Source organism: Natator depressus, chromosome 7, assembly GCF_965152275.1.
Source record: "Natator depressus isolate rNatDep1 chromosome 7, rNatDep2.hap1, whole genome shotgun sequence".
NCBI classification, from domain to species: domain Eukaryota; kingdom Metazoa; phylum Chordata; order Testudines; family Cheloniidae; genus Natator; species Natator depressus.
The window spans coordinates 34414373-34437643 of NC_134240.1; positions in this window are offsets into that span (position 1 = coordinate 34414373).

The following is a 23271-nucleotide window of genomic DNA, read 5'->3' on the forward strand; positions in this document are numbered from 1 at the left end:
AATTCTTGTAGAGAAAACTAAAATTTTGAGGAGAGCAGTTTTTTGGGTTGTTTTTTTGCTAGATATATAATACTTCCCTTGGAGAACATGCAGCCTGTTTGACATACAATATTGATTTTGGAGACCATATGGCAATTTTTTGGAATATACACAGTAAATTAAAAAAATGCCTTCCCCTTCAATTTCTTCCAGGGATTGTATATTTTTGATTAACTATAAACATCTGTTTATTTGATATTGACATGATTCTGATACCAGTTATAGAATAAAATTACTATCGGAAGGACTTGTGACAAGCTGCATTTCCCCCCCCCCCCCCCCCCCCAACTAGGAAGTTCGAGACGCTAGCCGAGAGTAGCATGATCAGCCAAGGGACGACAACAATGAGCAATTAGCACGAGGCCTTAATTGTTGCTGCTGCTCCAGAGTCTCCAAACCAAGATTACTTAGGTTACAAAATGAGATCCCAGAAAAAAAGCTGAAAGTTATTGGACTTGCTTTCATTTTTATGTGTTTCTCTATGTTGTTTTTCTGGTTTTCTTTAAGCTCTATTAGGTTTTCATCATCACTGAAGGACATCCAGCTGATTCTGCTCACTGAGACGGGTGCAGAGGTTCTGGAAGTTTTCTGTTCCCCTTAAGCATCCACCGAGTTTGGGGTCTGAAGAAACCCCAAGATGAGAAGTGAACTGCAGTCAGGATAGGCAAGCTTTATCCATTTTGGGAACCAAACCATGGGACACAAGAAGTGTCCAATATTTTTTCTCCAAACCCCCAAAACCACAAGCTGGGCATAGGCTCCCACAAAATGAGAGCCCAAAATCGACAAAAGGTTTGTGGACCTCAGTGAGCCCAATCCAAGTTCCAGGTGTGTGTTACACAGAGGTTGTTACATGCGTTTCTATTGAGAAAGACCGTCAGAATCTCGCCATAGTGCAACTGTCTCAAACTTTTCAGTAACTGGCGGACCTCCAGAGACTTGGCATTCTAGATCAGTTAGGAAAGGCATCCAAAAAGTTTAAATGCTTATTTGAAATCCATCCAGGCCACTTCAATCTGATTAACTGGGCCTGACATCTTGCAGGAACAGGCTTTCCTATGCGATATACAACACTTCTGCTTCTGGTCCCTGATGGAAATACCATGAGAACAGCCCTTCTCACTGCATTGTGGTCACACACAGACATCAGAAGTGAACAAACATTTCATTTGAACTGTTCAGGAAAGGGTCACCGAATGGCTCTAAAAATTGATGATGGTGCAGAAGGCTGAGGGAGCTGCTTTATATGAACTGGTTCACTAGTCCCTGTTCATAATACCTTGGGTAAACCCACATACCAACTACAGTAGAAGATTTAGAGGTGGGCCTGAACTAAAACCCCAGACCTAGGTTTGGACACAAGGTATGAGCTGTAAACTACCGCTATAACCTGACTGAACTCGAGCTCAGTAAACTTTGGGAACAATTTAGCTGGATTGCAAACCCCTAAACCCAGAAGTGTTCAGATCAGAGAGTCTGGGTTTATTGTTTGGGCCTTTCACAAGCTTTGATTTTCAGTTTCCCACATTTATTTCTAGTAGGCTGAATTCAGCCTCATTCACAGTGGCACTGATTGTTGCACATAGAGAGGGTGGGAAATTTTCAGAAACAAGAGTTACTTTAAGAATCAGAAAATGCTGCTTTGTAAAAACTGAATTGGGGGGATGGAGGTGAGAAAGGGTCTGTTTTGACAAACCTTTCACAATAAAGGGACCCAACCTGGAACAGCCAGCCGCCTGGTGCTCAGGGCATTCTCCTGGGATGTGAGAAACCATGTTCAAGGCCCTGCTTTGGAGCAGGGCCTTGAACATGGCACTCTCCTAGGAGGTGGGAGACCCTGATCACCAGGCTACTAGGGGTTGAGTGTGTCCCAGTCTTTCCTGTTGAGCTGTTCTACTTCATATAAATATTCACTGGGACAGAGACTGAGTCACACATTGCAGAGCCCAGGTGTTATGGCACTCAACCTGGACCTCCCACCTCTCAGCTGAGTGCCAGAACAACCATGTTACAGAGTGAGAGTCCCTCTCCCCCATTCCTAGTTAGACATTTATACAAAATGGAACAGCTCCAACACAAGAGATGACCTGCTCCCCTGGACTAGCCAATAGCTGGCAGTTAGGGCACCATCCTGAGATGTGGGGGGCGGGGAGCTGCATTCAAGTCCCTGCTCCAACATGGGCAAAGCAAGGACTTGAACCTGCGCCTTTCACGTCCCAACAGAGTGCCATAACCATGGGGCAGTAGGCTACTGTGTGGTGTCTCCCTCCGGTTTGCCACCAAAAAACCAAAGAGATCTTGGGTTCAATGTACCATGGGGGATATGTTTCAAAGCCTCCAAAAATTCTCATGGGACAAGAAAGCCACTTCCTGTCCAGCCCTACTTACACATTGCTCTTGCAATAGGGCACACACTGAGGTGCAAGGCACAAGTTTAAAACATAAAAGAATCCAAATGAAAGTAACATTGACTCTTTTGAGCGAAGTGAAGAGACTCATTTTAGGTGCTTTACAAATTTCAAGGAGAGGATGTTTCCCTCTAGGAGGGATATGAAATACATACATTAAAGCACAGTGATTAATGCCCCAAAGTTGTAGCCTCAGTTACACTGCAATACATACATTTCAAATGCAAGCATTTTACAAAAATGTGTTCCTACTATGATGTTATTTTCCTACCTGTAGCAAATTAATACGTAATCTGGATCTTGATATTTTTGGCAGCTTTATTACAGCAATTGTTAATAATCACTCAGAATACAAAGTTTTCTTTCCAGCGTATCCTCCTAGTTTCTTTCCAGTTGCTATGAGATCCCCAAGTAACTGCCATATGACTCCTTACTTCCACCATGGCTAATCATTACTGCACAGACAAGGCTAGGTTTGTTTGCTAAGCCAGCTTATTTCATTTGACCTAACCAATGCCAAGCTAAACACCATTTTTACTCACACAAAGTTAAACTAGTGGCACCAATGTAAGAAGAAGAAAAATAGTTTCACTCACTTGGTTTTGCATTTTACATGACATTTATATTTTCACAGAGTTTTTATGTTTTGTAGTGATTTTACTTTAAAAAACGGTTTCAAAAATGAAATTCATCCAACTCAGCACAAAGTGAAATCATCAAGCCATTGAAGCAAAATTTGTACCTAGGTTTGGGGAAGGGGAATTTTTTTTTTTTTTTAAATCATACTGTTACTGAGAAATGGGCTGGGGAAGCTGGATTCCATGGGCGTTCCTCTCAATTCAGAGGGGTTTTGGGGGCCTACTGGTGGAATTTATTTCATTTTCCTGACTGATTTCTAAACCAGTAAGTGACCAGCTACTTTATCTGTTAGTCAGCACTGATAGTGCCACCCCAAAAAAACTCATCCACCAAGATGACTGCACCAGACCACACCAATTACTTAGCAAGAGGATAAAGTACAAATCATACTGGGACTCATATGTGCCCTTAATTGCTCCAGACATGAGAGCAGTGTCCAAAAGTACCGTACATATTTCTTTCAATAAATCGATCTAAAAAAATTTCTCCTTTCAAAATTCCTTTGAAATAGAACATAAAAATCTACAAACATTACCTTTTAATACGGATACATTTGATACTTTAAAATGGTTTAAGTAAAAATACTGCAAACAATATGTAAAGCATGAGTGAAATAAATTCCACTTCCAGTTAAAAGCAAGCACTTACTTGGCAATGATTGTCATATTTACAAACACTGAAGTACAGCAAAATAGATTTCCCTTTGTACTGCTTCAGATAGAATGCAATCCATTTCATCTGACATTCAGAGATTCATGGTGCCATTGAACCATTTCTGAAGCTGAAGAGATATTTACTGAGTATAAACCTTACAAATCTTTTCTTTAAATATTATCTAACGTTTATATAAAAATTGTTGAGTTTGACCAAGTAATAACTACACAATCTTCAAAAGTTAAAGTATATTAAAAATAGCAATGGGGAAATGAAAATGGGAAAGGAGAATTATTTTTAGAACATTAGAAATCTTTGGCAAACAGCATTTGTAGGTACCCAGCCCATATGAAAATCCAGACACTGATAGAAGTAGGGTTTTGTTAGTGAATGAGATGGTCTAGGATATAGAATGGAACACTATTATGGCCCCGAGTCAGCAAAGCACTTAAGCAAGTGCTTATATACTTCTCTGAATCAGAACCTTAGCTAAGAACAACTCCTGTCCCATTGGACTGGCATGCAAGGCCTAACACATTGCTTCTGCTGCACAAGGGGGCAAGGCAATCTCCACACCCCTGTGCATGCTGTAGACACAGGCCTCTTTAGATGCTCTGAGAGCTCCCTATGGAGGATGAAATATGGACAGGCCAGGTTGGGACCAGGCATGGTATAGTGCTGATCCACAAGCCTGAATCCCATATGAGGGAGAGAAATGGCATATTACTCCTCCTCCACACAGCCAGCAGTAGCAGCCATTACCTCTTTATACAGGCTCCCTGGCCCCAACATACAGCATGGTGGGAGAGGGGAGCCCACTTCCCTTGGGCAAAGCCAGAGTACTAGGTTTGGTTTGTGAGACTGAAATTTGACCCTCTTTTATACTAATCTCCGTCTTGCTCCTGCGTCTGACTGTTCACTTCTCACAATCCCAGGGACAGGCAGACAATCCTAGAACTGTAAAACCAACTATGTGGGACAAACCTGGGGCTCAACAATCTTATGCTGCTCTCTGGGTGCAAAGCTATCCTAAAGCCAGTTTCAGGGTCTCAGGGGGACTCCCTCCTAACACAGGGGGGATAATAAAATGTCCAAGAACCACAGTGGTGACTCCTATAACCATCTTGTTTGCCACCAGCTCAAGGGGTATGACCCAATACCATGGAAATGGAGAAAGTCTGGACCTCAATCCTGCATTGCTATATAACCCCTTCTTATCTCCTGAAGAACAGGGGTCCAATTTTCAAGAGCGTTGGGCACTCACTCACATCTCTAGCTGAAGTCAGTGGTACTCAGCATTCAGAAACAAAAAAATCAGGCCCCTTTATTTATAAAGTTTTATTGGCCAAATATTAAGCACCTATTTCCTAGTCATATTCTGCTCTCAAAAGTCAATTTGAATAGCATTTTAATCACCTATTAATCTTTAACACCAAGCAGTTTGCAATATTTTTCTCCACGATGATCATAAAGATTTTATGTTGAAAGATAAATGAATATGGCACATTTCTCCACTGCACCCTTGCCTCCATGTTAAAATCCTTGTCCTTTTAATATAGTCAGAGAGGGGGCAGTCTCAGTCATCTTATGAAGCAGCAGTTTAAATATTAGATAACCTTTTGAGCAGAAACACACAAGAAGCCAAGGACTGCAGCCTAGAGAAGCCAGTCCAAACTCCCACTTGCACTTCTGCCAAGTGAAAAGGTTAAATTCATGGCCACTTGGCTGTCATACAAATAACTGTTTTAATACAGCAGCTGAAGCAAACAAACAATTATTTGTGGGGAACATAGTGTGATACTAATTATTAATTGACAAATCTGAAATAATACAATTAAGATATTCAGAGACCTTTTTAAAAGCCATTGAGGCTGAAATGAGTCAAATTTGTGGCTTGGGCTCTCACTCCTCAGCATACAATAGAATGGATGACAACAGACTAGCGAGAGTAGTCTTGTTTTGTGTTTTGAATAAAAGGGTTGCTAAATACAACATTTAAAGTGTAAGGTTCGAAAGACTTTAACCAGAAAATGCTGTGTGTTAACTAGCCAGTCAGACATACAAGGCCCTTTAAGCAAAACCTCATATAAACCTTGCACTGAAATATTAGCATTATGATTTCCACGCCCCCCCACAAGAGAGACTTATAACCTGACTCATTCCTACTCCATTGCTATTTTAGGAGCCAGGACGCACGCGCAGGAATATTTTGTTTGGGTGCAGAGTAAAACAGCATTTGTGCAGTCAAAATGCCACGTGCCAAGTTCCACCCTGTGCTATATCAGAGCTTCTCGCCCTACATCCCCCACGCAGCAGCAAAATAGGACTCCAACCTAGTAGCATGCTATGTAATAATTTATGGGTCAAACTTTCCAAAGCACTCAACATTGGCATAACTCTGCTCCCACTGAAGTCAATGGGACCTTTAACTTTGATATCAGCCAGAGAAGAGTTAGGCCAACGCTAAGGGCTTTTGAAAACCTGAGCCTACACTTCTGAAATACTTTGATCTGAGGATCTCAAAGAGCTTCCGTATTAATGGAACGAGCCTCAACACTCCTGTAAGTAAGGTGTTCTTAACCCAGTTAATACAGATAGGACAAAATGAGGAGTCTTGGGCACTTAACTAGAGAATTCTTCTGTATTTCTCTTTCAAGGCACTTTGCAATATTTCTTCAAACTTCACTTTCAGCTAGAACTGCCTCCCTCTGGAGGCAGCAGCAGATTGGGAGCCGACAGATAAATAAGCCCTGGAGTAGCAGTGGGCATATTTTAAGAGCAAACTGCAGTGATTATTTTCCTACTGCCTTAGATTACTATGGAAAGTATTGGATATTTTGATTAAATAATTTTTCGTTGTGATTTCCTTCAATACTAGAAAGTGTTTTAAAACCTCTACTGATAGAAGCTGGTAACTGAAAAATCCCTGACGACTGCCACCTACTGTACTGTTATTGCAAGTATCATGGTATTTGCTGTTTTTCTTAAAGCCCCAGCTCCTGGAGTCCTGAGAGTCTATGAAATAAATATTTTTTGGAAAGTAAGTTTCTAGCATAATTTTTGCAGAGGAAAGTGTGACAATATGACCCTGTCACACTCACCATCCTGGAGTGCCTCCCCATGGCAAGACCCAGCATTGCAGCCCTGTGCCTCAGCCTCCTTTGCACTGCAGTGGTCTGTGCAGTGACTTGGCCACAATCAGAGCTCCACCCCTTCCAAGGGTAAACCGTGTTCAACCTCACAACTCAAAAGGAACCAAAACTCCTCCAGTCTTCCTGGGCTCAGTTCTCTGCTGACTCTTCACCCCTCTCAGGCTCTGCAGAGTTCTTCCACACCCTATTACACGCTGCTGCCTCCCAAGGCTCTCCTCCTAGGGGCCTAGTGCCTTCCAAGCCACTGACTCTCAGGGCTTCTGAGGCCTACTTTAGGGGTCTCCCCTCTCCCCAGCTGACCTCTCCCTTCAGGGACAGCTTCATGGACAAGCTCCTTCCTTTAGGCCCCTCTGTAAGTTCCTTTCCCTAAAAAGAGGAAACTCCCAGCTATGTCTCTCCGAGATCTCTTCTCCCTATTGCCCTGCAGTCCGTCCTTTACCAGAACTACCCAGTCTGGTTCTAATCCTTAATTGCCTCTCTCCTCTCCACATGTCACAGAACATACATATTGGGCTATTGCCACATATCACAGAGTAGGCTTATTGTCAGGCTCCTCTTAGCTGTTTCTATACCAGTACGGGGTATACACCCCGCCAGACTCCTCTTGGCTCAAAAAGCCAAAGAACCCCCCTTTTTAAAAATAAAATAAATAAAATAAAGAGTGTGATTTGTAAGCCAATCTCATGATTATTGGGTATCTGACTCAATTTTTCAACCCTTGATATCAGAATGGCAATTCTGCATTCAAGGGGAAACACAACTTGGTATTGTATCAGAACATGAAGATCAGAGCATCAGCCAGAGACAGACATTTCTGATTAGCGTGGGGGCTCTGTAGGGGACAAGAAGTGTAAGCATTACATGGAAATATTTTGGGGTGGAGAAAAAAAATAGAGAAATAGAACACCCCTCCCTTATCCCATCCTCCACTCCTCCCCCCCAAAATAAATGCATTTGGAAACCTCTAAAATTCATCAATGGATATCTCCTGCTATTCCATCTATAACTGCAGATCTCATCATCCTAGCGTGATACACATCAGCCATGCAACATGACTACTTGGGTGAGGGAAGTTATACCTGTTAATACCATATATAACATATCACTATATATTTATGAGTTAGGTCCCAATCCTGCAGTCGGTTGTACATGGGTGTACTCTACATGTAAATGGAACTTCTGCATGTGCATAGCAATCTGCTGACAATTGCAGGATCAGGGCCTTAATCATAATTTGCATTAAGTGATTAGAATTTTCCTTTACAGTACAGTCATATGGGCCATATTCTGTTTCTCAGATGTGCACGCCTCTTTCATTGACTTCAGTGGGCACCGGATGCATAACGTACAGCAGAGTTTGGGCCATAATGATGCAGTAAAACAAGCCGAAGTTAAAACAGAATAGACTACAGTGGTCTGTACTTTCATGCCAGCATACAAGGCCTTGGCTTGGTGCAGGTCTCAGCAACACATCTCCTCTCCCCACAGGAGTAAATACTACTATGAAACACCAACATCCCATATTTCTCTTCAGTTGCCTTAAAGTTCTACATTTAGAGCAAATGCTGAATGAACTTTCAATAGACAGAGAATTTCACTGAAAGAGACCACCACTCCCCATGTTTGTATTCTGCATAAAGAAGGGAGTCCACTTGCAACACAGGCTGCCTGCAGTCCAAATACTGTGTGTTGTTTTCCCCAGCTACCAATACCCCCAGAGATCCATGTTGTAACCAGGACCTAGATACAGTTGTACATGCTGTGCGGATGGGTCCTCACGGATTCATCTTACCAAGCTTTTTAGAAGCAGCTTCTTTATTTCCAAGTCTCAAATGCAGACTTCCAGTCCCACAAGAACTAGAAAAGTCATTACAAGTATGTCCGGATTTGGGTTTTAGGTTCCAAGTTTAACATGCAGGATGCAGAGTTGACTGTTACAGAAGTAAAAGCCATTCCTCATGTCCTTGACATGATTTGCATGTGAATTGGGCAGGCTGGATAATGTAGGACCAAAGTGAGCTTTATCTTTCTTTTGGGGGGGAGGGAGATGGGGAGGAATTAGCTAATGCTGTAGGTGAACTTCAGAAACTTGACCACACTTAATCGCAAGCCTACTGTGAAACCAGAAAGGACAGATAAGGGAGCTAGAGTTGGCTCTTACCCTTCTCATCTCAGGGCTGATTAGATGAAAGCAATCTGTGTACTTCTGCAAGCATTTTTTCATTCTGTCAGTCTTAAGTAATAGCTACTGCAGATAAGGCAATACACCAAGCAGTAAATACATTAATCCCTCTCTCCTTCAATTACCACTAGAAATTAATGGAGGAAAATTTAGAGCCCTGCAAATGTCACTTTATTTTGTATAATGGAAGAACCATCCATCCCCTATTTTTGATCTATTGTCTCCTTGTGCCCTTACAGAACTGCAATTATTTACATCAGCTGTGTTCAGGTGTTAAATTAGTCATAGAAAAGCAAATTTGATAAATCAGTTACAGACTAAGAGTACAATTTTCCAAAGCCTCTAACTGATTTAGGAGATTAAGTCCGATTTTCAAAAGTGAGTTAGGCTTCTAAGTCCCTAACTCTCATTGAAATTTAACCAAGACACTGAGGCACTTTTGAAGATTTTATCCTAAACCCTGATCCTACCAGGATTTGTATTTGTGCGCTTTACTTTAAGCATGTGAGTGAAGTCAGTAGACTATTTCCGCACTTAAAGATAAGCACATAAGCCTTTGATAGATCAGCACCTAGGCCCTGATCCTGAAACTGTTCCATGCCGAGACCCCGTTATGATCACAAGAGTTCCAGTTGAATCAGTGGATCTCAGCATGACCACAGGGGTCTGCTCATGCAGATCTGATTGCAGGACCAGGAACTAAAACTACCTTGCTTCCTGCCGAAAAAGTATACAGAACCTGCTAGACCAACAAAAAGTACCACCTACAATACACATGCCAAGCACATGAAGTTCTACATGTGTTATTACTGCTACTGTGGGTCAATTTAAAATAGCTTGACATGTGTTTAAACACAATGAATTAGTGTCCGAGTCTCGGTCTGTGACTTGGGTGCCAAGGTGCTACAATATTACAAATAAATTCACAATACAGTGTACGAATCAGACCAAGTAAAATGACTTTTTTTTAAAAAAAGAGAAAAGCTGCTGTACCCTACTTACAATAATCACTCTTTAAAAAGCCCAGAACTTACAACTTTGAAGGTCCCTGATTTCTCATGCTGTTAAACAGGAACAGCATTCTCAGAGCCTCGTTCTGCTATCAAGAGAGACTACATTGAACTATCAAGATAGAGAGTTCCTAAACTGAATGTTAGGGGATTTTCTTGTATTAAATTTGCTTAATGAAATTTCTGTTACAACATGCCAAATAGAACCTTTGATAAATATACAACCATAAAGCAGGAGGCTTCAGTATAGAGCACTACTGAGTAACGTGTTAAATGTTCAATGGTTTCCCATTATGGCGACAACTCTTTAGTACCACACACGAGGAGGCGAGTGTCCTAAGAAAAGGAAACTTCAAAAGCTAGATGCAATAGTAAAGTGTTCCTTAATTGAGGTGTAGAGATAATAGGAACCAAGGCTATACAAAGACTGGGATTAATTGCACTTGTGTAAACAAACTCAGTGGCAGAACCGGCCACATAAACACCAAGGCCCCACTGACAGTGTGCAGGCAGACTTCTACACCTGGGGAGAGGCCCACTGAAGTTAATAGGGCTCCACCCACAGTCCCTCCTTTGCTGTGTTGCCTCCAAACAAAAACAAAAAAAACCCAAAAAACCACTTGACAGTCAGGCTGCTTGTGTGCCAAGACCAGCGGCATTAAAAAGAAGTGGGTAAACGCCCTCTCTTGGGGAATAGAAGTGGGTAAACTCAGTTTACCCACGTTTACCCTCGACGACCCTACTGGCCAAGACCACTGCCTGTAATGCCAAGCAATACAGTCTCAATTGTTTTCTTGAACTACCCCCGTCTCCATCCATCTCTTGTCTTTTACGTAGATTGTAAGTTTTTGGGGGTAAGGACCATCTTTTTGCTCTGTTTGTACCCCTAGAACAATGGGGTCATGCCATAAAACTAGGGCTTCTTGCCACTACTGTAATACAAATAACTATTAGTCACAGGATTGGGGCCAAAGGAGGACATTCAGCTCAGTGCTAGCAGAAGTCTTATGCACCATTTAAGCCCCACACAAACGGAGGGTTTAAATGGAATTTGGGTAATGCATAGGCCTTCTGATGACCCTCTGCATAGGGTGAATGTAATGGGGTCCACTCACTGCTAAGGTACCTCTTCCTGGCTGCTCTGGGGATAAGCTCCTTCCAGGTCTTATGCCCACTTCTGCTTGTTCACTCACCCATCTCTCTCTGCACCACTTAGGGTGCTCCCACTTCATGACTTGGCCCACTGCCCAGGTCCGTATAGTCCTTCCCTTCCAGTATATCAAAGTCCTGTTGGAGGATTGTCCCAGGCAGCCTTCTTCTCCCCTGCCTAGTCTGTGCTATTTCTCCAGTGGCTGGTAGGGGAACCTGGAGCTGCGGTCTACTCCAGGTTCCAGTCCAAGGACTCCGTGCCTAGCAACTGTGGTCTACTTGCTTCCAGATGCTTTTGCTCTTTCCCTGGACTTGTTCCTACATCTTCTGGCTCCCACCTCTGGGTTTACAAGCCTAAACTACTTCCTCCCAGGGAGGTAACCACAGACGACTTAACTCCCTATCCCTAAAAAACACCTCCCTTCCCCCAGGGAGTGACTCAGGCTACTTCCCTTGCAGCCCCTTTCTGCTGCTGAATTCCTGGCTTTGTACTAGCTCTCCCTGTTCCTTCCTAGTGGGGCTCCTGCATCAATCATGCTTTCCATCCCTGGCTCTCCCTCAATTGCAGCCTATCAGGTAGGTTAGCCTAATTTAACAGGTTCTTCCTTGTGTGGCATGAACACCCCTGCCAGTGAGTTTTTCCCTTAACAGAATAAAATTGTCCAGAAAGTATCTAGTGTGTAATTAATATTCATATCATTAACACGAAAAGGCTCGGGGTATATTGGTGATTCAAATATTTGGCAAATGATGTGAGAAAAAATTCAACTTAATAAAATGATTTGACATTTTTCTTTAAGTAGTTTGTAGGTGTCTGTCTATGATTCTGAGAAGATGTTTGGGTTTCCAGTGGACAGTAATGCATCAGAGCTGCGTGTATAAATCTCATTCTGAATGTGGTAGTAGGTTTTTAACTTCATTTAACAAGCGTAGCCTAAAACAAAAGAAGTTGGAAGGAACCACTGTTCTCTTAATTCTAGATTAGTACTAATTTTTCCACAAAATAAAAAATTTAACCTTCCTTTGACTTAAAAGGCATGTGATTAATTTTTAAGAATATATTTAAAATGTATAGCTGTGTGAACCACAAAAAAATTGCTCAATTAGATCCAAGACATTCTAACCATTATATTGTTTCCATACTGTCCTACCATTCTTTACACTTTTTACATTCTTTTTTTTACAGAAAAAGCTAGAGTTGACCCAATCCTCAAGTCCTACTGAGGCCAAACTGCCATTGACCTATTATGACCACCAAAGGCCCTGCAACTGCAAAGCATTTAAACACATACTTAACCCTATCCCTGTTCAGCAAAGCCCTTAAGCACATGGTAAGACCATGCTGAAGTCCTGGGACTTCAGCACATGCCCACATACTTGGCTGAATAGGGCCTGAAGCTGGAGTTTTGGCAAAGTAAAGGCTGAGATTTAACATGGACAAATAGCCTAAAATTCAGGTTAATGCCTAAAAATAGTTACCTCTTTTTTGAAGAATCTCACCATTGGCTTCTTCCTGGCTGTTCAGTTAAGCAAAAGTCCTTTAAAAGGAGGAATTAAATTCTAGTTATTACCAACAACCCCTAGTAATATGAGTTATTTCAATGGATTTTTGGACTGAGTCAACTTTTGCCTCTGTCAGTTTTGTCTACACAATTATGAACACAATATATTCCCCAGTCACATCTGTGAAAGATACATTCTAAATGAAATGTATGTTCGTCTTCCCCTGTACAATACAGCATTCTTCTGATGTTTTTAATCATGCTTCAAACACTGAGGGAAACTGCTCACACCATGAAATAAGTGGTCCTGCTAAAGTGGAAGGATTTTTTCCTCCCTTTAAGTACATTTAACCAAAAAAAGAAATCAAATCACAAGAGTCTGTGGTACACATTAAATGCCTCATGTATTAGATTGAGTTATATCCCACATGAGGAAAAATTACCCAGCTTGCTCATAGCTCTCGAAATTGCAAGTCTTTCCTCAGATGGTAGACAAATGTGTTATCCATTATTACATACAGTATGTTGCCATAGCATCCAGCTAACCACGGGCCCTCATTCCTATTGCACTGAACACTTAAAATGTCACATGGATGACTTCTTCGTGGCAATCACATTCAGTCTTTAGTACAGTCACTAGTATGTATCCCCTGATCAAATACTGCCAACTTGTTTTCTCTGGTGCTCCAACTATGTTTATTCATTAATAATGGGGAAGGTGAAGCTTTATGTGTAGAGGGAACTGAGTGACCATAGTTAGGTCACATATTGTTTCTTTAGGATGAGGAGATCAGATAAGCAAGAGCCAAGATAAAAATATTTAAACCATCTCCTGGGCATTAACTCATTTTAGAAGATTTCCCACTCCCCAACTCAAGTAAAGCAATTAACAAGTGGGTTGCCACTAGATCACCAATGGCACACATGTAGCTAGATATACATTTCTTCCACACGGGTGTTTCATTTTATATTGTCAGCTAGCCAGCATAAAATCCTATTCTTTTGGGAAATGGGATCCTCACTAATTGTTGGAGTGAGAGGACTTTCATAAGTCCCTTCACTTCCTCCCTCCTCACTAGGAAAGGCAAGATTAACAGTAAACTCTGAAATGTAAGAGCGCGATCAAATGGATAATCTAGGAAATTCAGTATCCTTTGGAAGAAGGTATAATCCTTTCACCAAATACAACTCACCAGTCTGCAGAGCACAGCTGAGAATAGCGAAGATGTGCTCCAAGTACAAGTTATAGTATAGGTCATCTTGGAGGGAAGCAAGGTAGGCCAGCCAAGAGAGTTCCCGATACATGGAAATAGCTTCCCTAACACCTCTAATCCTGGGAAAGTCTTACACTAGCACAGATGCGGATTTAGTTGAGGTTTCTTCAGTTAGATTCCCTTTAGATTGGTCCCCATGATGGTCAGTGTGTCAAAGTCCTCTATTTCATCACTGAACAGGGATAGCACGTGCAACGGCAGTACAAGCCTCCCCCTGCTGCCCAGCCAGCGTGCTTTAAAGAGGTCCTGGACCATGGCTTGTTCTCCAGGAGGCGATATTTCAGTCTGCATCCTCATTCAGTCTTCTCACCGATGAGACTGCCAACACATTCTCCAGCTAGGGCCCATTGCATTAGTGATAGTTTTGTAATTTGGACACTTGTCCACTGGGAACTCATTGGGACCAAAACTCATTTCACATCTGTCACTCACCAGCCACCAGATGGCAACAATTTTCAGTCTTTATTAATCTGGGATGGATCTGACAATCTGGAAGTGTGAAATCTCTTTCACCCATTACCAAATTCCTAAGCCATCTACTCCCCTGATCCTGTAGCGATATATTTTACATACACAGTTATCTAGATAATGCTGTCTTTTTGCTGGTTTAATGACAAAATCCAAGCTATCTTTTGAGGTGATTAAATTGTCCTGGATAATTATGTGTTACTTTTTATAGATTTATCCCAGCTTCAAGACAAGAATATTCCCCTGCCCCCATTTTTACCCCTTGCAAAGATGTCAACATTAGTATAAATAAGGGAACAGTATTGGACTTGGCATCTTTGCACATTCCAATAAGGACATGAAAAATCCATTTAAATAGTACGTTAAACCGTGTTCTGTTTTGCTGTGTGACCTGATTCACTGACAAAGTAGAATGTTGTGAAAATGAAAACCTCCCGAAGAGAGAGAGAGCGCATTTCAGAGGTAGTAATCATAACTTTATGGGACAATTTATAAAAAATTCCTGTTAATGTAAATGAGAGTTATAGAGGTGATAAGAAGGTGTAGGGGGAAGAGTTACTTGCACTGAGCAAATACTGTTTTTCTTTAGCCCCCCAAGTTTGCTTTTCATAGGCTTTTCATTAAATGAAGCTTTTCATACTGAAACATGCAAAATTATGTTTTAATGTAAAAAACTTATCTTTCCCAGAATAAAATTTCTCTTTACAAAACACAAAGTTTGAACATTTCTAATTTTTCCGTTCAAAAACAGAGCAAGTTCTAGGTTCAGTAAGCCTATTTTCAAAAAGATAAACCTTAAAAAAATTTCAAATGGAAACATAATAGCCTCCTATTTCAAAGTTCCCTCATTTGGCTGCTGCTATTTTTCACACCCTTTGTACTTACATAGTTGCAGTATGCTGTAGGAACACTAGTGGGCCAGTCTTTAAAGGGGCTTCACTTGTAAATTAAAAACATGAATTAGCAAGACCCGTAAATATACATAGTGATTTTTCTGCTGTAAGCCTTTTCCTCCTACATACACCCCCACACCCATTTTATTGTCACCCCTTGCTGTGCTGTGGCTGAACAGATTATTCAGACCTGGGGGAGAGGCTGGTTTTATTTGCTCTAGAGAGTACCGTGTGATGATGGGTCCCACAGGAAACTCCAAAACAGAAAAAAACTCTTAAGGTGCTGAATAAAAATATCAAATCACAACAATAAACTGGGTGTGTCTGGAATGGTTTGATGACAACTCTGCTATCATTTTAACATGGTTTTCTAAAAGATTTTTAAAACATCACAAGTAGGTTTTGTTTTTAACCCTTTGTGGGGAGGGGGAAGGAGAAAAGGAGTGGCCAGGGAAAAGGAAGAGCATTCCTTTGTAAACACACACCACAAATCCACGGAATGAGGTGGGTAAGGGCAGGAATATCAGCAACAACAACAAAAAAAAACACACACAAAAACCCCCTTCTGAGCCCTCAGAACGGGCACCCAGCTATTCCCAAATACAAGACTGATCGCAAGTGAAGCAATCAGCAGTGAAGATTAGAAATGGAAAATTCATAGCGACTGACAAAAGATACTCCTTTAAACATATTTACCATACGGCATGCCTATAAATAGGCATGTCCATGCGTAAAATCCTTGGAACAACATTTGGAACATTTAAATAGGAATCTTTACTAATGGCAATGTGTGGTCATTTAGCCGACATGGGTTGACTATGTTAAAACGTATTGTACATGTATTAGTCAAATATAAAGTGCATGTCTAAACGCACAGATACTGACAAATGTGTGGTGTAAAAACAACATGCCTATTACCAGCTATTTAACGGGAGGGAACTGCAGAATATCAACTGGTGCTGTGAAGATCGAAAGTGTTAGGCAGCAGTAACAATAATTACAATGCAAGCAGCATAATCTGAGTTTTTAAACAAGCAGTGAGTGTGACTGGATGGCTCAGGAATTGGAAATGAGATACAGAACCTTTCAGCATTAGGTCACAGATTCAAACCCAGACCAGATATTGGTAGCCAGCAAGAGTTTTTACCCTCTGACAGCCGTTCAATGGCTTCTGCTAAACCAATCTCGTTTTATTTCTAATGGACAGATGCCCACATTCTAAAACTCACTACAACCAGCATCTTCAATGGCAGCCTCGGCAAAGACACTAAGGAGAAATGGACATTGGGAGCGACGTACCTTCAGGTCAGAGCTGAAGTACATTGGCAGGAGAGTATGGAGAAAGCTTGCGCTACCCACTGCTCATGGTGTTTTTGTTGTGCAGCCAGGCAGACAACCCCTGTCTCTCTCCAGGTCTGTGAATTCAGCTCCATTTATAAGCACTGAATTCAATTTTAAACCATTAAATTACAAGAACTGGGGTTCAGCCCAGTGCTGACCAGCTGTATCACAAGGCCTGCAAGCTTAATGAGCTTTTCATTGCCAGAATTTACGACTAAACCGAGTAAGCTTGCTTATAATACCAGGAAGAAATCAGATTTTCCAAATGCTTATACTGTGTTGCCATGAACTAGCCAGCACTCATTTGAACTGAGATTGGAACCGGTTTCCACATTGCTGTGTTTATATTGACTGCATTTATGATGCCTCAGAAGTTGCCAATAAAGTATTTATTTAGCAGTTAAAACGTTCTGCAAATGATTTTGCTGTCCCAAAAGATAAATATTTCTCAGCATACTGACATGATATATTGCTGTTTTTGTTAAGGCAATTGCATGTTGATAAAAATCATGAAATTAATGTTGCCACTTCAAATACAAAGGAACAGCAAACTGTAATTTGAGAGAATTTTATTACAATTGTAAATTGCAATGAGATTAGAGACATTAGATTTAGCACTGAACATACTACCCTAAAATGAGACATTTTAAGGGTTCCCAAGTCAATTTAAGAGCCTAAATGACAAACTTTGATCCTTTAGGTGGCTCTTCGCAATGCAAGCAGATTAACAAGGATTAACACAAATTGGAACTCAGCTGATTTTTAAGCTACCTGGGATAGGTTTTTATTTTTTTAAAATGCTGGTATGTGCCAAGAGATTTACACACTGATTAGTTACTCTGGAGGTGCCGAAGCTGCAAAATTTGGATCTAAATTTGACATTGAGGGTATTCAGGTTGGAAATTCAATTTGTCCCATTGTAGAAACAGTGGCAGATCAGAATTGTAATCCCCAACCCTGCCTTCTTTCCACCTTCCCCACCCCAAAAAACAAACGGTAGACTTCAAGTCCAGAGGTTGGTTTGAGCCCCTCTGCATTAGGGATTATCTTTCCAGTTGAGACAAAACCAAAGTTCAGTGCACTTGTGGTTGCTTCCATAGCACTTATTGTGGGCCAAATTCTGATCTCTGGGCACAACCAGTGCTGTGTGCAAGGCAATACAGGGTGTTATTTTGGGTGGGGGAGAAGGGCAGATAAAATATGTCTTACACACATACATCCCAATCAGGGAGCAGAGTCCTTCCACAGCCACCACTGCAACCTTAGGTGGCTTCAGGGCTGAAGCCGAGTCTATGGGGCACAGGATGGCCACAGTACAGCTTTTTCCTCAGTGATTCAATGCAGCTGAAGTCTCCCATGTCCTGACCCCCAGGTCTCCTTCCAAGGGCCAGCTGCAGAGACTGATGCCTTGCTGAGCTCCATGAAATGTGGGTGTATAAAGTCTCCCTGCATAGGGTCTCCACACCCAGCCTCACCACATATAGCAGAACCATCCTGATCTTCTATAGCTTTTCCACGTAGAGCATCTGATCCAGTCAGAGGAGTCTCTGCCAAGCCAAGTGTCCTGGCCAAATTCCAGCTTGGGTAGATGCAGTCTGCCTGCCTAAAATTCCCCCTGCAGTCTTCAATGACTATATCAAACTCTTCACATCCTGCCATAAACGATTGTGTAGGTTTGCTGTGTGTAATTAAAAGGCTGCTGCATTCATCCCCAGAGGTAGTCACATTGCCAGAGTGAGTGAAATAGCTTTAGATGCAATACAGGAAATATTTTAGCTTTCAGCACCTATGTGCATCTCTGGTAAACTTCTGTTACTGCTTTTCAGTTTTCTGCCACTTACTTATACTTTAGGCATTAAAAACAAACAACCAGATAGAGTAGCAGCATACCGGATGCCTTGCCTCTCATTCATTTGAGGGAAGCTAACTCTGACTTTTCCAAATAGCTTTTGTGGTAGTGTGGTTTAACAACTATAGGAAACGTGCGTGAGGGAATTCTCTGTAACTTGAAGTCTGTAAATCATTATTTGAGAACTTCAGTAACTCATCCAGAGGTTAGGGCTCTATTACAGGAGTGGATGAGTGAGGCTCTGTGGTCTGCAATGTGCAGGAGGTCAGACTAGATGATCACGATGGTCCCTGCTGGCCTTAAAATTTGAGGCTCGTTGCCTCAGTGGTTCCGGAGCTGCAGTCCAAAGAAATTTTTGTATCTGGGAAATGAAGTTTGACTGATAGTGTACAACATTGCACGAGCACTTAAAGAACGATAGATGCAATTCTGAGTAAATCCTGCATGGCACATGCAATATTCATGAACACATTTTTGTATGCGTTAAGAATGCATATTTTCATCACAACAACTTTTACTCTAACCTACCCAGATTGCTGGAAGAGTACATAGTACACTACTTGTATCCTGATTTCGGTGTTTAAATATTTTCTTAAGGAGTAGTGTTATCTCCCCTTTAAATTAAGATATTTATCAATACACCCGATTTTGCTGGGAAAGTTCTTATACTTGGTGTCTCTTGTGACTAGTCTCTTTTTTTAAAAAGAGGATGAGTGTGTAACATCAAGAAATAGTACAAGCATGTGTGTATTCACGCACACACTGTCTTGCATGATCAATGAGTGCCATTAAGCTGCATATTACTATTTTTATATTTCTTTTTCAGAAGGTCACTGTGCTTATGCTTTATGATTACTGATGAAAGAATAGTATTTCTTTTGGGTCAGAGTTAAGATTGTTGTGATGTGTTGAAATATGCATGGCTGGGCAGCTTACATACCAAGTCTCTGTGCGCGCAGCTCAGTGTTGCCATGAGAATCCTAACTGGAACATCAAAATCAACACCTGTTCAATAGCTGCTAACTCTAGCACATATATCCACACCCAGAATCTAGATGTGCACACATACACCTTGTGAGTACAACTGAGCCACAACCAACTGGAACTTACCAATTCATGAGGCACCCCAGAACCTTCCCAAATTTCACAAGCCTTTTGGGGATCAGTCTAAAGCTCTTAGAGCGTCCTCATCCAATCCTGAGGCACATTGGGAAGAATACTTGGGATAATGCTAATGTCCCAAACACACACTTGATTACCCATCCCACAAAAGAAATTTCAGGCTTCGAACTACCCCAGAAACAATGGTCCACATAAAACCATTTCAGAACACTGCATGGCAGATGCAGTCATCTTTTACACCTCTGGAAGATGAGAAAACACACAATGAGACTGTGGAGACCAGTTGCAAACTATGGACCACACACTAAGTCAGTGCTCACTTTGTCAGCTTGGAGCGTGAACCTGTCCTTTCTCAGCAGTGCTTCTCTGCTTCCTTCAGAAGCGAGGAACTCTGAGGCCTCCCCAGGGAATTTCCAGCAACTTCTTTATTCATCTGGGGAAGCTGGCAGCCCCCCTCCCCCATTCCTGCCTAAGCATCTCTGGTCCAGACAGCTCCCCTGTGCTAACTGGAGAAGGCCTGCAGAGACCATCCCTTCTCTCCCTACAGCTTCCTTCCACTAGTATGAGCTCCTTTCTTTGTGAGAAGCTGCTAGTCCCTCACCAGCTGGGACTGATAACTAATTGAGTTGGCCCCAGGTGGAGCCAGGTAAGCTAAACAGTCCCTACCAGGAGGCAGCTAATTAGTCTGAGCAACCAGGGCCTGTTCCCTCCCAGCTGCCTGTGACAGTCCACCAGAGAGGACAAAAAGGAAGACAGATGAACAGTCAAACATGCTGCAGGCTCCTCTTCTTTCTAGGAGTCTTTAGCAAGCTGCAGTCCAGCTTAATGCCATTGTGCAAATCACTGGAAAGAGACCAAGCTAGTCATTCAGGGCCCTGCTCACCTTCCCTTCAGGGGATTCAGATTAGCTGTAGTCATGTGTCCCTGTTCTCAGCCACACTCCTCCATTGGAGCAGAGGCTTGGAGAGCTGTTCTCCTCCCATAGTTGCAACTAAGGGAGCTGGGCCCCCCTCTTTTAAAGCTCTTCCTCCTGGTCTGACAGGTGTAGCAGCCCTGCCCAGGACTGCTTGAGCCAACAGCAGCTCCTTAACTTTTTTCTGCCTGGCAAGGCGTGTACGCCCCCCTTCCAGTAACTGTATACATAAATGAGCCCAACAGAAATGTACGCACTGCAATAAGCGATGCTGTGTTCTCAGAAAACATAGCTCTTCCCAGCATGTGGTAGCTCCCATGCTGTAGATCTGTATTTCACCCTTAGTCAAAGAAAAAAAAAAATCTGACCCTGCCCCACGTTTATATGAATAGCTGTCCATGAAGGGTGTAAAAGTGAGTGGGGAGTATGGGAACAAAATTTTCTTTGCTTTAGAGTGCCATAACATTTTCAACATCTCACAATCCCTCTAGCTGCCTTTCGCGACTCCCCGCTTGGTGTCACAACCCACCGGTTGAGAAACGCGACTTAACAGAGCTGTAACAGGGCCGGCCAGGATGAGTGGGACTGCCACCCAGTATGCAAAGTCACAGGGGTGGAAAAATGGGGCCAGAGGCAATGCGTGGGGGGGCACATGGGATCACATCTCCACCCCAGATTTTTTGGTTGCACCCCGCTGCCCCAAACCAGACAGCTGGGTGGCCTGCTGAGGTGAGTTAGGAGGTGGAGGTGGCGCTCCTTTGCCGAGCTGCCCTGCATCACTGACCCGAGCTGCCCGAACGTTCCTCTGCATCCCCCCTAAGGAGGCACGCTCCACCGTTTGAAAACCTCTGTGGGGCAGTCACGTGCCCCCCAGAACCTTTAAATTGTGTCTCTGCCTCCCCCACCCCCCATCAGCTTCCTCCTTCCTTCCCCAGGGCAGGGAGCAGCCTGGAGAGCACAGGAAGAGGTACCATGCAGCCCCACAGTGTTATCACCAGGAGCGGATAAGCCCCAGCACCGGGTGGCAGCCCCCCTCCCAACTGCTGCCCTGCCCACAGCCTCCCCTCCCAGCTGGCAGCTCTGGGTCTCTGGCAGGGGCTCTTCTGTTGCGTGGAGATATGGGTGCCCCAGCCGATTACCTTCTATGCAGGCAGTGGGTCCCCAAGGACAGGCAGCCAGGGCAGGAAGCGCTGGAACATGCTAAACACTAGCCACAGGCGGGTTCGCAGTGCTGAAGGTGACCAGGACCTTTCTCCCAAAAGTTCTCAATGAGCATCATGCTGTTGCTGATATCCGAATCCTGTTAACATTAAAGTCAACATGGTGGGATTGGCTCCTGGCAAAGTGTTGCTATCATCCAGAGATTGTTAATATCAGGATTGCTATTCAGTACAATCTACTGTATGGTGAACACCATCACTGACCCCCTATTTGCTGTGATTTCCAAACTATTATTACGTCTGATCCTGCACTCGCTGCCCACGCATAGCTTCCCAATGACATCAATGGAAGCCTGACCTGAGTCAGGAGTGCAGGATTAGACCCAGAGCTCTTTAGCAGGCAATGAAGTTCTGCCTCAAACACATTCCTCAGGAACAGTAGTTCCATTTTAAAAACACTGACACCTGGAATTTATGCTCTTTATGTTTAGCTTTCATCTGAATTGAACATAATACGACCAAATGTATATTGGAGAGAGATTGTAGGACAGTCAAGGGCACATTTACTGTAAATACACTAATAAAAATATCATGAGGGAAAGCACACCTGGAAAATGTGAGATATGTAAACAAAAGGTCAAAGAAGAGAACCCTTGTGGAATTCATATGTCTGAGCCCAGGAAAAACAGGGTTTTTTTTCCATTTTCAAAGGGCAGAAAACACATATGTGCCAATGTGTTTGGCCCAATTTTGGGCATCTCCAATCATGGGCTCTTTGGTAATAAAGGTGGTATTTTCTTATCCAACCCACACATACCTAATAAAAATTCAGATAGGGATAAATACTCTACTAGTCTCTTTCTCACCAAATATGGGACTTTTTAGGGAGGAACAGAAAGCTTTTACAAAAATTGCATTGATTTACACAATTTTTAGAAGTCTGTATTTTGCTTCCAAGAGGCTTTAAAGATCCACACACAAAAGTAAATCTTGCTACCAAAAAAAAAAAAAACAGGATTAAAGTAAGCATCTGATATATTGTATGATCTCTTCAGTAAGGAGCAGTCAGATACAATTATTATGCCTACAGAAGCAGATATTTTACCACTTTCTGCAAGTATAATCAGATAGCGAGCATAACTGATGTTTCGAAGCAGCATTTCCATGTGTGGTATTTTGTCTGCTTCCACATTAAACAATAATAAGTTAAGTGATTGGAGACATGAGAGTCTCATACCACACCAACACACACCAAACAAAAATCTCTTCCTAACCTCACTGACAACTCCCCTTTCATCCTTAGAAATAAAAATTTCTTCTGAAATAAGTGGATTTAGTTTCAGAAAAACAAAATGAAAACTCTGTTTTACAAGCACATTAGTGAACAGACGCATCGTACAATGTAATGCAGTTGTCTCTACTAAAATAATAGGGTTCAATGGGTACACGGAAAGGAGTAGCAATTTAAAGACATGGGGCAAATAATCCCCTGCTATGCAAAATTATTCCCACACAG